This window comes from Haliaeetus albicilla, chromosome 3, assembly GCF_947461875.1.
Source record: "Haliaeetus albicilla chromosome 3, bHalAlb1.1, whole genome shotgun sequence".
In the NCBI taxonomy this organism is placed as follows: domain Eukaryota; kingdom Metazoa; phylum Chordata; class Aves; order Accipitriformes; family Accipitridae; genus Haliaeetus; species Haliaeetus albicilla.
In genome coordinates, this window is record NC_091485.1 from 20478410 (window position 1) to 20490514 (window position 12105).

Genomic DNA, 12105 nt, shown 5'->3' on the forward strand with positions numbered 1-12105 from the left:
CTAGAAAAATGTTATCTGGAACCATGTTCTGTCATTAAATAGAAAGCAGCAATGAAGTTCAATTCCACCTGTGCAGTACATTAGCCAGGCTCACCAGCTGACCTGCCACAGGCTAGTGCATATGCTTTCACCAGCATGACATTTTGCAAGTTCTTAGGGTAAAGTTCTTATTATTTTTGTATTGCAGTCTTGAAATTCTCAGTTATTCAATTACTAGATTGAACTCAGCAATGACACAGTTCACCCAGATGCTGTGCACGTTTCTTAAGACCAGTAGTTTGCACAGCTGACGTTTCACTAGGGAGGGCAGATCAAGGCAAGTACTACGCATACCAACACAGTGCAGCTACAAAAGCATTTTGCAGCTGTACTGTATGTAAAAGGGAGGGGCTTCTGGAGACAAGGGGAAGAAATTAATGTGGGGTTAGCAATGAACAATTAACTGACACTTGATTTTTGTTAGTCCAAACAGTAGTTCTTACAAAAGGCTTAAGGAACCATATTTTTTAGTTACTATTAGATATTACCAAATCTTAGTATCTACTTCAGAAGGTGTTGCTCATGAGAATCCTTCCCTGTTACCTCAGCTGCTGGCTGTGAGCACCTACCAACACACAGTGAAATCTCAGAACTGCACACTACTCGTGCTGATGCACAGGGACCAGAATGCAGTATTACACCACTGTACTACACCTGTAGCCTGTCATGTTTTAGAGGGTGAATCATCAGTATCATCCTATATAGTACTGTGTGAAGGAAAAATATTCTACCTTGGGAAACAGTTCTTACTTCACTTATGCTGACAGTCTATAGCTTGCAATCTGCTCACCACCACAAGTGATGACCTCTGTAATCAACCTGACATGAAAGAATATGAAGTGAATGCAGCTCCCTTTGTTAAGTGGTGACGGGTGCTGGCATACTTGCTCCTGGTCAGCTGACAGTACTCACAGTACACTAACAGAATCAAATGAAAAGGCAGGCAGTTGCTTTACAACACAAATGATCTGTACCAGCATTTATACAGTAAGATTTCTGAAAGTAAGAAGTTTGCCTAAACAATAGGATGTTGTGTAGCATGGGAGTATTCGAGATTTGTGATGCCATTCTCTACCCATGCTGGAACACGATGGGTGGAGATCAGACTATGGGGGAAGTCCACACTATTAGATGGTCTTAATCAAATTAATCTTTTAATTCTGAAAAATTCACCTTTCTGACTTGCGTAGTAAATATTAAGGAGTTCTTGCTTTCTACACAGTAACAAAGTAATCCAGTAGCAGGCTGAGCATGGCAATTAAGACTACATCAAATGGAAGGGCTTTGTTTAGCTGCCTTCTCAAAATTCACCTGACAGCCCACCTATCTTTAGCACCTGGAGAATATTATTCAAGAATCCACACGTACAGAACCACACAGATTCTTTAAGCCTTACCACATAATATTATTTTAATAAGCAGATGCGAAACCTTCCACAAATGCAGATGAATGACCCATTTTTAAGGTTGCAACTAGGACTAACATCAGTCTACTTCTGTAACCCCTTTTGATGCCTTTATATGACGTCTGGCTTATTGGTGCAAACGAGACACCCTAAAAAAACAGGGTTTTTTTTGTTTTGAAACCTGGAAGCGGGGCCAACCATCAAACGGCAGGCGGTGCCGGCCTGCGGGGCTAAGGGTCGCATGCTTCCCGCAGAAGGTCCTGCAGCTCTTTGCCTTCACCCGCCGGGATGCGAAGCGCTGGGACCGAGCGGCGGGCGGCTGCGGATTCCGACTCCGCCTAAGCGAGGCGCGGAAGCGCTGACCGCGCGCGCCACCAGACGCGGCGGGCTCCTCCTCCCACAGCCGCTCCACGCGGGTGCCCCGAAGGCGAACGCCCCCCCCCCCCCCCCCCGGGCTCTCCGGCACCGCGCCACACCCACCTGGCTCTAGGGGCCTCTCCCAAAAGCCGCGGGCCCTCTAACTGCAGCCTGCAGGCACGCAGCGCTCCATCTCAGCCCTTGTGTGACCGCGTACGCTCGGCGGCAAGGCGGCGCTTGCCCGGCGGGGGCAGCGAGCCCCCCTTGACCGCTACTGCTCGCGCCCCACCCCACCCGACTCACTTGGAGGCGCTGCCGCCACCGCGCACGCGCACTGCGCCGCCTGTTAAAACTCACTGCGCCATCGCCGCCGGAAAACCCCTCCCGGGGGAGGGAGCGGCCGCCACAGGTGCAGCGGCCGGGGCGGGGAGGGGGGCGGCTAGGTGGGATCATGCCGGTGCTTCTAGGTCTGCTCCCGTCCCTCACCCCGTCCCTACCCCGCGACCGGGTCCGCCGCAGCCTAGCCGCCGCCGCCACTTCCAGAAAGTTCCAGCGGCCGAGGCCAAGAAGGGCGCGGCAGCGCCGGCGCACTGCTCGTGTTCTCCCGTCGCCACCCTCTTCCCTCACAGCCCCCCCCATCCCCTGGCACCCTGCGAGTCCGTTATTCCCTGTCGCTGGCGCGCGCAGGGAGACGAGCCGCTCTGCCCGCCCAGCAGCGAGGAGCCCGGCGGAGGGGGCGCGTCCGTGCCCTTCTCCCTCGGGATGGAGAGCGGAGCGGCGGTGTAGTGACGTTGTGTCCCCCCCACCTTTTCCTCCCCAGCCGCCTCCCGAACGGTGTAACGTTCGCAGCAGCGCCTGCCCGCTCACATCCCGTGCCCTGTGTGAGGGCCACGTGGGCGGGGCGCGGCCAATGGGAGCTCCGCGGAGCTCTACTCCAGCGGCGACGTTGGGAAGGGGGAGGGGAGCGACAACGGCAGCGCAGGGTGGGGGGGGGAGAGAGAGAGAGAACGGGGGGGGGGGGGAGAGAGCGGGCGGGGGAGGGGTGTTTTCAAACCCGACAGCCACAGCGGCCGGAGCGGGGGCTGAGCCGGAGCCCCTGGGCACCGCCGGTGGCGGCGGGCAGCACCCGCTCCCCTGTCGGATCCCCGCGGCCGCGCCGCCACGGGAGAGAGGCGGGGGGAAGCGGCGGGAGAAGGAGGAGGACGCGTCCCGCCGCTGGCTCTCGGGAGAAGGTAAGGACCGGAGCGCACCTCCCCGCCCTTTCCCGGTGCGCGGCGGGGAGCCCCGATCCCACCCCCCACCGCGGCGCCCGCGCCCGCGGCGTGCCGCCCCCCTGTCTCCGGGCGGCTGGCAGCCAGGCGTCCGGGGAGCCCTCACGCCCGCCTCGGGGGGGGTGTAACCGCTGCCCTGCCCTCCCGAGCAGCGGGCACCGCGCCTGCCCCGCCCAGCCCGGGGGGGGCGGCGGGCCCGTCCCCGCACTGTCCTGCGCGGGGGGCACGGCGGCGGCGGGCAGCGGCTCTCCGCTGTCAGCCTGTCAGCGCCGCGGCGGGAGCCATGGCCGCCGCTGTCACCGTCTGGCGGCCGCGCCTCTCGCCCGCCGTTGCCCAGCCCCTGCCCCGCCGTCCGGCGGGGGGCCCGCTTGGCGCCGGGGGGCGGTGGCGGCGGGTGCGGGGGGCCGGGGCGGCGGTTCCGGCGGGAGGCAGGGCTGGGGCTGTGGGGAGGGGGCGGCGGGGGCTGCACGGGCGGCCGGGGCGCGGGTGCCGAGCGCGGCATGGCGGTGTACACACACATGCACTCACGCCCCGCCTCCCCGCCTCCGTTTCGGGAATTTCGGCAGCTCCCTGCAGCCTCGGGAGTTGCTCCGCCGATTTCGGCCGTGCCGTCCCGCCGGGGTAGCTTGCCCGCGTAAAACCGAGAGCCGGGGCGAGCGGGTGAGGCGTTTCTGGCGTCTTCTGTTAAAGGCTGAAGGGTGCCCGGTTGTTTTGCAGAATAATTCGTTCAGCTGCTTGGTCTGCCAGTACGAGGCAACCGCTGCTGAGGTGGAGCACAGTGACTCGCACAGCACAGGTGACACTAGGCAACAAAGGAAGGACAAGAAATGAGAGAATGCCAGGCTCAGTTGCACAGTTCTTCATGCTAGTTCTAGCCAGATGCTCCAGGTACCTTTGCTAATATTCAGTCTTTTTTTTTTTTTTTTTTTTAAGGACTGTGTAGCTGATAAGAAATGAAAGGATTTTTAATTTTTTTTTTTTAAATTTAAATTCCCCAACAAAATGAGTAGTTTAACACCAGTATTACCAGCTAGACGTCTTGTGGAAATTGCCTGGACACTGTCACTGTGTTCTGTGCCTTTCTTCTGCAGGCCATGTAATGTGGAGGAAAATCTGAATTTTATACCTCTGAATTATAAGGTAGTTTATGGAATAAAGCAGCTCTTTAATGAAGACAAGTGAGTAAGTTCTGATGCTTACAGGAACAAAAAGCTATCAGACAGATGTGGAACAGTCCAAATATACTTAAGTTCCAGGAAAAAACTGTTTAATCTTGGAACGCTGGGAAGGGGTGAGATCATCATGTCTATAAGAAATCATTAACTTTTATTAAAATAATTCACTCTTATTGACATTTTGTGATTTGGAGGTGGGGGCACTTCTACTCGAGTTTTGAAGCAGCAAGGGTTTTGCTGTTTTTCAGTATGCAAGTTGATGGCAGCTTGGTTGTCATATCTTAGTTACTCTAGGTAGGCATATGGTGAGGTACTCACAGGTGCTGTGCAGCTGCAGAGCTAAGCATCCTGTGGTTTCTTTCCTTCTTCCACTGTAATTCTCTGCTTATAGTTCAGTGGGTAATTGTCCCTAGAGTAATAGATCTTCAAAATGATGTGAGATGTCAGGGCATTTCACCTGTTCTTATTATTTGAGGCTTGTGCAGATGTTGGGTGTCACATGCTTTTCTTCATTCTTCAGATGGAAACTCAGACTCTTGGCTAACCTTGTGACTTGATCAGCTGGGGACCTTAATCTCACCCTGTGTGAAATCAGTAGGTTTCTGTGCAAGCCTGAGAAACTGTTCAAATAAAATTTCAGGGTTTGAGGTATAGCAGAATACTTCATTGGGAAGGTAATGATAAACCCATTGACTATCTGTGTCTCCCCCCCCCCGTCTTCTTAATACTTCGACTTTCCTGTATTTGTCTTGTAAGCTAAAATATCAAGGAGTGCCAATGTTTTTCTCGGCACCCAGAAGACTGTGGGGGCATTCTTGTGGTGATGTCAGTTTTTTGGTGTACAGTATGCGAGTCCCTTTTCTAATTTCCTGGCTTTTCTCTAGTAATCACTGAGTGCAGACAGTTGATCAGAGAGTCTTTGGTTCTTCTGCAAAGATGACAGCTCAGTTTTTCAGATATAAGGATTTCTGCCTTTCCGTTGCCATCTCTTTGTGTGTTCTTCTCCCACCCAGAGGATTATTCAAAATTATTCTTGAACTCTGAATACTACGGATGGCAAAGCTTAGGACAGATGTTGTGTAAGAAGGCAAGCTCTGTGCAACAAACTTAAGTTCATTTATGGTTTCTTCTAGCAGGCTTGCACAACCGGTAACTTCTCTGAGGAAAAGGTCTTTTAATAAGCAGGCTGAATGAGTGCTTGTATGAAGCTTCAATGTTTGTTTGGTATTAGTTGCAGGGGGTACTACTATGTTACCACTTACTTTAGGATTAAAAGTGTATACTGAAAATTGAATACCTGTGTTTATTAATTAGAGGCAATCAAACATAGTCTCAAATAGCAGCTTCTTTGCACCATTAGGTGTCTGTTTAAATTGCTACAAACCCCATGAACTGTTGCAGCTTTAACTTAACTAGATGGAAAAGTCTTGGGTATCCTTTGGTGGAAATACGGTCACATAGAAATGGCTGAGCTAGAACAACTTCTTCAGTATTGGGCATACAGATATATGAAAACAAATTCTATTTGTTGAACTGATTTAGATGATCTTAGGCTGATGAAATTATCTAGAAGACTAGCATAGTTGGTCCTCTTTAAAATTGGAAAAAACTATTGGTCACAAAATATGTACTGATTAACCTGGTACCACGCTGTTAATATACACACTCAGAACAACTTAATTCTGACATTTTTTGGATCTTATCTTATGAAGAGGTGGGCTGGGCATGACTGTTGTTTCTTCTTCTCCATGTTCTATTGCAGATGGAGTAGTATAAATGTTGATTGGTCATTTAGTCTCCAAATCAGACTATATTTTTTTAACTACATCATTAGACTCTACTTAGACTCCAGTGACAGATGGTATGAAATAAATATTAGCACAAACTCTGTCTTGCATTTTTTGTTATGACACTGAATAGTTTTATTAGCAGAATAACAAGTCAGAGCCCTGCTAACTTTAGTTTTTTTCTTACCAGTTCATTATTATTGCAGAACCTAGAGAAGTCTTAGGAAGTTCCTCCATAAGCATGGGAAGCCATACTTTGTATCTTAACTATGCAGTTGAGGACCTTTATTGCCACCTTGGATAAAACCTAAATATTCATTTAAAGAGAGACTTGAAGCCTTGAGAGTGTGACTTTGCCTTGGCTTACTTTGGGTTTGGATCTTACTTTGGTCCCTGGATCTGACAAAGCATCCTTATATTGCTGCAACTGCTTTTATCTTTAGCAAGCAACAAATGAATAAACTCTTCAGTTTCATGTCTGCTACTCAGAGTGCACTAGGTAATGATAGTATCACAAGAGGATTGGTTTTACACTGGTTTAGGCTAGGAAAAGCCATTAGCAATGTTAGAATTATGAGCTGTATTAGAGGCAAAAAAAAAATGCAAGCAGAGGAGGAAGACTTCCCTGCTCTTGTCATGTGCTTTCTACTTGCCAGTAGCCTGGTAGAGGTGGAGAATATTGGAATGACTTTATTCTCGTCCTGTGTCTTGCATTCATGAGGTGGAAAAACACCAGAGGTAGAAAGCACTTTTTTCCCCTCTCTGAGCTTCAGAAGGTATTAAATGCAACACAAATCAAGTAACACCTTGCGTTTCCAGGAGTACTGTTGCAGTAGAAATCTTAGAAGGTTCCATTGCTTGATGACAGCAGAAATGAGCTTAATTATGTGAAGACATTTCCTATAGTTTCCTTTCTCTTTCCAAGCCTTTTGTATTAGTCCTACTTAATAGGTGTCTGGCTTCTACTGTTTAATGGTAAAGGGAAAATGGAAAGTTCATTTAGTGATATTCTCTTTCCAGTGTGGATAATGGTAATCCATTCGTTTTCTGACTTGAAGAAGGGCCAGGTGTCTTGACAACTGTATTACCCTTTTTAAATATAATAAACATATAGTCTTTTGTCTTGAAAATAACTGGTTCTTTGCTTTCCAGTCCCTTCAATTCTCCAGATGAGGTAGTAAAACATTAATGAAGGTTAATTGCAGTACTCACTAGTTTTACAGCTCTAAATAGTTATACTTGTATGCAAACTATTCTGGTTATTCTCTGTTCTCTGTTTCCACTTCATCTGTTCCCTCACTATCTCTTTTCCCCCAAAGAGAAGTTATTTCCATAAAGGAACTGGCATATGATTTTGTTCTGCTACTTTTGTGATATGTGGTGATGGCCAAGAGGTGGCAACAAAGGCTGTTGAATATTTTGCATGTCTTCACAATTTAGCCAGGACAAAAACCTCTGAACCAGTTGGAGACCTGTATGTAAGCCTACTCAGAAGCTTGCTTTTTTCCCAGCATCTGCTACTTTAGGTCTTACGCATGAACGGTAGCACTCAAGCACACTGTTTTACCCACAGTGAATCCTGCTAAAGTTGAAGGACTGTGAGTAGGTGTTGGCAGTTCATCTGCTTTTATCCCATGAAGGGCATTTGCATGGTTTTAGGTTATGTTCCTTCTGGCAGTGCTGCAGATAAGTTGTGGGTTTTCTTGTTTTCAGGTTGGCAAATTATCATTAGCTTATGAAGATTTACATAGAAATTACTGAGGTTCTAGTAATAGTGTATAGAGTAGATTTGAAATCTCTTGTCTTGCAGATCTTTAGAAGGTTTCCAGGGGGGATGTAGATTCCTGTAGAAGGAATTTAATCTTAATTGGCAATAGGCTTGCTTGTCTTAAGTTTGGCAAAGTACCGATAGAAAGGCTTTTAAGTTTTTCTTTGGTAGGCACTCTGCTAATAGAATAGTCTTTCTTAGTTGACAAAGATCTACTTAGTTACATCTTTAAGGAATAACCAGTAGATCAAAACTGAAGTTTACAACTCCACTTCTCCATTTAGCTTAAAGGGAGTATCATGTTATGCTAAACATCTATGCAGGTGCTTCCTTTGAACCCGTAGCTCATCCTAAAAAAGGCTCAAGAGGAAGCACGTGTGAACATAAAAGTTTTTAGACATGTAGATTAAAAGGGAGGACTAATGGATTTTGCAGTAAGAGTCTTTGGCTCCTAAGAGCCAGAGTTCTTGGGCAAGCATGACACTTTCTTTTCTTTCCCAGAATAGGTTTCCTCTTTATAGGATCAAGAACCTCCTTTATTTTGAGAGGCTATCCAGAATAAAGGGGCATCCCTTCAGGCACTCTGGAAGCTTATGTATGTCTGATTCTCAGAGTAAAGAGGTGAGGTTGTTTTTCCATGTAAATGTTTGTTTCAACAGCTAGGTATGTCCCTAAGTAGGAATATGATGTTTGTATTCTACGCAGCTGTCTTAATGGTATGATTTGAGTGTGACATCAGTACTTACAAGCTACACAGGTTCTTCTAGCCACCTGTGTAAGTCTTTGTTAGAATAAATGCTGTCCTGACTACGTAGCGTGAGTTGCTGAAGAATATAGAAGACTTAAACCTTTTCATATGGTGAACGTATCAGCAAGAGGAGAGAACTGCCAGTAGACATGCTGCTGTTGAGGTAAAGAACATCTGCATTTCTAATTCATGGAACAGAATCATAGACTAGTTGAGATCAGAAGGCACCTCTGGAGGTCGTCTAGTCCACCCCCTGCTCAGAGCAGGGTTAGCTAGAGCAGATTGCTTATAGTCAAGACCAGTTGAACCTGGAATTCACCCCAGTAGTGTGAGCAAAATGTTAAGTTCTAATTTTAGTTAGTCTGTTGGGATTCCTTGCTTAACCTGTTGCTGAAGGCATGGTAAATTGTAAAACTGTTTTTTTTCTTTCAAATGTGGAATAGAACTTTTTTCCAAGTGTTGTAGGTAATGTGTTTTTCCTGACTAATTTTATTTTTAATAGTCAAAGGATGCATTCTTCTTGTACTGCCTGTGTGTGGTAGTCTTGTAAAGCTGTAGTGCATTCTAAGTTCTGCTATACAGGTTCTTAATTAAGTCTTTTTTTTTAATTTAAATGACACTAGTTGCATAAGTAAGACTTCTTTGTGCTTCATTTCGCTTATTAAAACTGCAGTTTCTCGTATTTTTTTTAGAAAGACAAATACATGTATGTCTTCTCTACGTTGTTTGTACTAGAACTTAAAGTCTCTTCCAGTGCCTGCAACTCAGAGTAAGCTTGTGAGTGAGAAACTGAAAGTGAAACGACCTTATTTTCTACTGCCAAAGGAGAAATATGAAAAGTAGCTGAAGCATAAATATTAATGAGTATTTTTTCAGAAATTGTCATTTGAACATTAATAATGTCTGAAAAGAAACTCAATAATATTTTTGATCTTGCAGAATTCCTTTCAAGGAGAAAAACAATTATTTATTCAACCAGTTGTATTTGTACCCTCATCATTCTGTTTGTTTCTTTCCAGTGCTTCCTTGTAGAACAGCCAGCCATATGTAAAAACTAATTCTAGTATCTTCCATGAAAAGACAAAGGGTTAATCTGACAGTAGAGAAAGGCACTTGAGAATAAGACAATACTGACAAACATCCTTCAGATTCACACTGAATTCTGGTACTGGTTGCTGTTCCTTACTAGCCCATATGGAGGAATGCTGTAGAAATAGTATATGTGTTTCAGAAGGAATGATGCCCCTTGTCAACTATGTGGGAGCCATTCCTGCCACACTGAAATAGGTGTCAGTGTCTGACTTCTGGAAGGCAGGTTTATCACTATTTTGGGGAAGGGCAATGCTTTTTTTTGTTTGTTTCCATTTGTTGCTAATGCCAGGAGATAACCTTATATTTAAACGTTTGTTTCTTATGTCTTGTCCCTCCCAGTTTGGGGCAGGGGATGTGATGCATAAAAAGAAGCTTCAACACAAGTCTCTTGGAATCAGGGAGGATTTTCTGCTTTTAAATAATTCCTAACCATTCTCTGATAAAAATGCCATCTGGTTTACATTGCAAGTGCCACAAACTTTCAGCTTTGGTAATTTAAGCTGTTTAATGTAAAATTAGTTTTGTCATAAAATATTAATTTAAATGCTTTGAATGCAGCACTTTTCTTGGGTATTAAGAGGACGTTATATGAGAAAATAGATACTGGTGATAGAATGATCTTCCTTTTTTGCAAGATAATACTGGCTTATTGATGAAGATTCTGCCATTCTTGTACAATCTGGGATGCCATTGTGATATGAAATGTCCTACTGTTTTATGCTTTTCCAGAAAAACTAGCATTTTTCCAATCCTATTGTGAAAATTATTAATTAAGGCTATGTTTTTGCAAGTTCGTTTGTAATATATGTATCCAGTCCACATGCTTCACTATTAAGCAAGCCCACAGCCCTCCAAAGACTTCTCTGAAATAATGGATAATTCTGTAATCTTAAGCCGGTAGGACTTCTGTTCTGAAGGTTTATTCTGAATTGAAATATCTGTATGATTGAGGTGTAAATCAGAGAGTACCTGTTGTAAAGACATTTCTTGTCCCTGTGTGTTTATTTTATTAAACAACTAACATTTAGGATTTCAGACTTGTGAAACTATTTTTGTTTAAAAAGAAAAGTGAAGAAATCATAGTATTTGATCTTACTTTTTGTTCCTTCAGGTACCATCTCATTCAATGTTTCCGTGTTTCAGCTGTCTGTTTATATCAAATCTTCTTTGGGGATCCCAGGTTGCCAAGCGCCATCTTCCCTACTCGCCTGTTTTCAGGGTTGTGGCACCCTGTCAGTTTAGGCCATGTTTGTCAACATTGTTTTTCACCCTAAACCACGTTATGTAAACAAATTAATTCCCATAGCATCTTTAAAAAAAAAAAAAGAAGTCACTAAAAAAAAAAAAAAGTCAGGAAGGAGTTCAGTGTCCTAGGAGATGTTCTAGTCAACTGGGAAAGAATTCATGCCCTCCCTACTTCCTTTGTTTCATACCTTTTCTCAGCACCTTACAGGGTCTTTTGGAGTCAGTCTTTTGGTGTTGTCTTTTGCATGGGGCTTGATACAGATAGGTTTACCCAGGTTTTGGGTCCATTAATCTAACTGATTCTTGGAGAGTGTCCTGTCCTTTGAAAGTGACACCTTTTTAGATACTTGGACTTTAGTATACTACTGTGAGGTGTTAAAGTAGAAGTAGAGCCTAGCACACTCATTTTCTTCAGTTTTTCCATGTTCAGGTATCTATGTGGAAGAACATTAAAGGTCACTTATAGATAGCTGGGATCCTTTTGTTTCTTTTCCTCTGTTATGTTCTGTTAATAATTTTTAGCTCTTATATGCCAAGCAAGACTAGATTGTTTGGCATAGCACCTGTAAGGATACTTTGACAAAATGTTAGTTTTTATGATTTTTTTTCAGTGCCTTGGCAAGACATAAACAGTAATTAATTCCATGTGAGTTTAGAAGTCTGATACCAACAAACTGCTTTGATTTTTTTCATAATCTTGATGTGTGGAATGACATTTGCAGTGGGAGGATCTCAGAATCTGTGAGACTGGAAACTTTAGAGAAAGTAAAGGAAGGGAATGGGAGTGTGTTGCAAAAGAAGTGAAACGAGTGCTTCTTGTCTGTATTTGCATGCCTTCTTGCTGTATACTACAGTGTCACTAACCTTTATTTTCTGCTGCATCAGAAATGCCGTCTGCCATATATTAGAGTAGCACTGCTCATTTGCCTTTCTGCAGATAGCAGGGTGGGATCACGAGTTGATGGGTTTTGGTTGGGACTTCACTTAAAGTAATGAGCCGGATGGATCTCTGGGGATAAATTACAATTGTGTAGTCCAGGATACTGCTCCAAGAGGAGTCCTATTGCAGGAGTTGGTATAAGTTCTCTAACTTAGGAGGAGGTTGTGGGAAGAGAAAAGAGGGTCCCATGTTGAAGAAAGTTGAATACTGACCCTGAAAATTACCAAATTTCAGTCTGTTTTGGAATTCGTGTAAGATACAGGCTTTTTATGAGCATT

At 44.9% G+C, this 12105-nt stretch overlaps 2 protein-coding genes across 4 annotated transcripts in view; one reads left to right on the forward strand and one right to left on the reverse strand.

Moving 5' to 3' along the window:
* Window positions 1-12105, reverse strand: part of LOC138684714 (uncharacterized) — a 334210-nt gene that overhangs the window by 27345 nt on the left and 294760 nt on the right. The gene's annotated exons all lie outside the window — the stretch shown is intronic.
* The window catches only part of ANKRD12 (ankyrin repeat domain 12), a 69261-nt gene continuing 59983 nt past the window's right edge, over window positions 2828-12105 (forward strand). For 2 of the 3 annotated variants that reach the window (XM_069779005.1, XM_069779003.1), the window contains exon 1: window positions 2828-3033. The gene's annotated coding sequence lies outside the window, so the exon portion shown is untranslated. Of the gene's footprint in view, window positions 3034-3789; window positions 3961-12105 lie in introns of all 3 variants that reach the window. The other variant, XM_069779004.1, reaches the window with a different exon arrangement.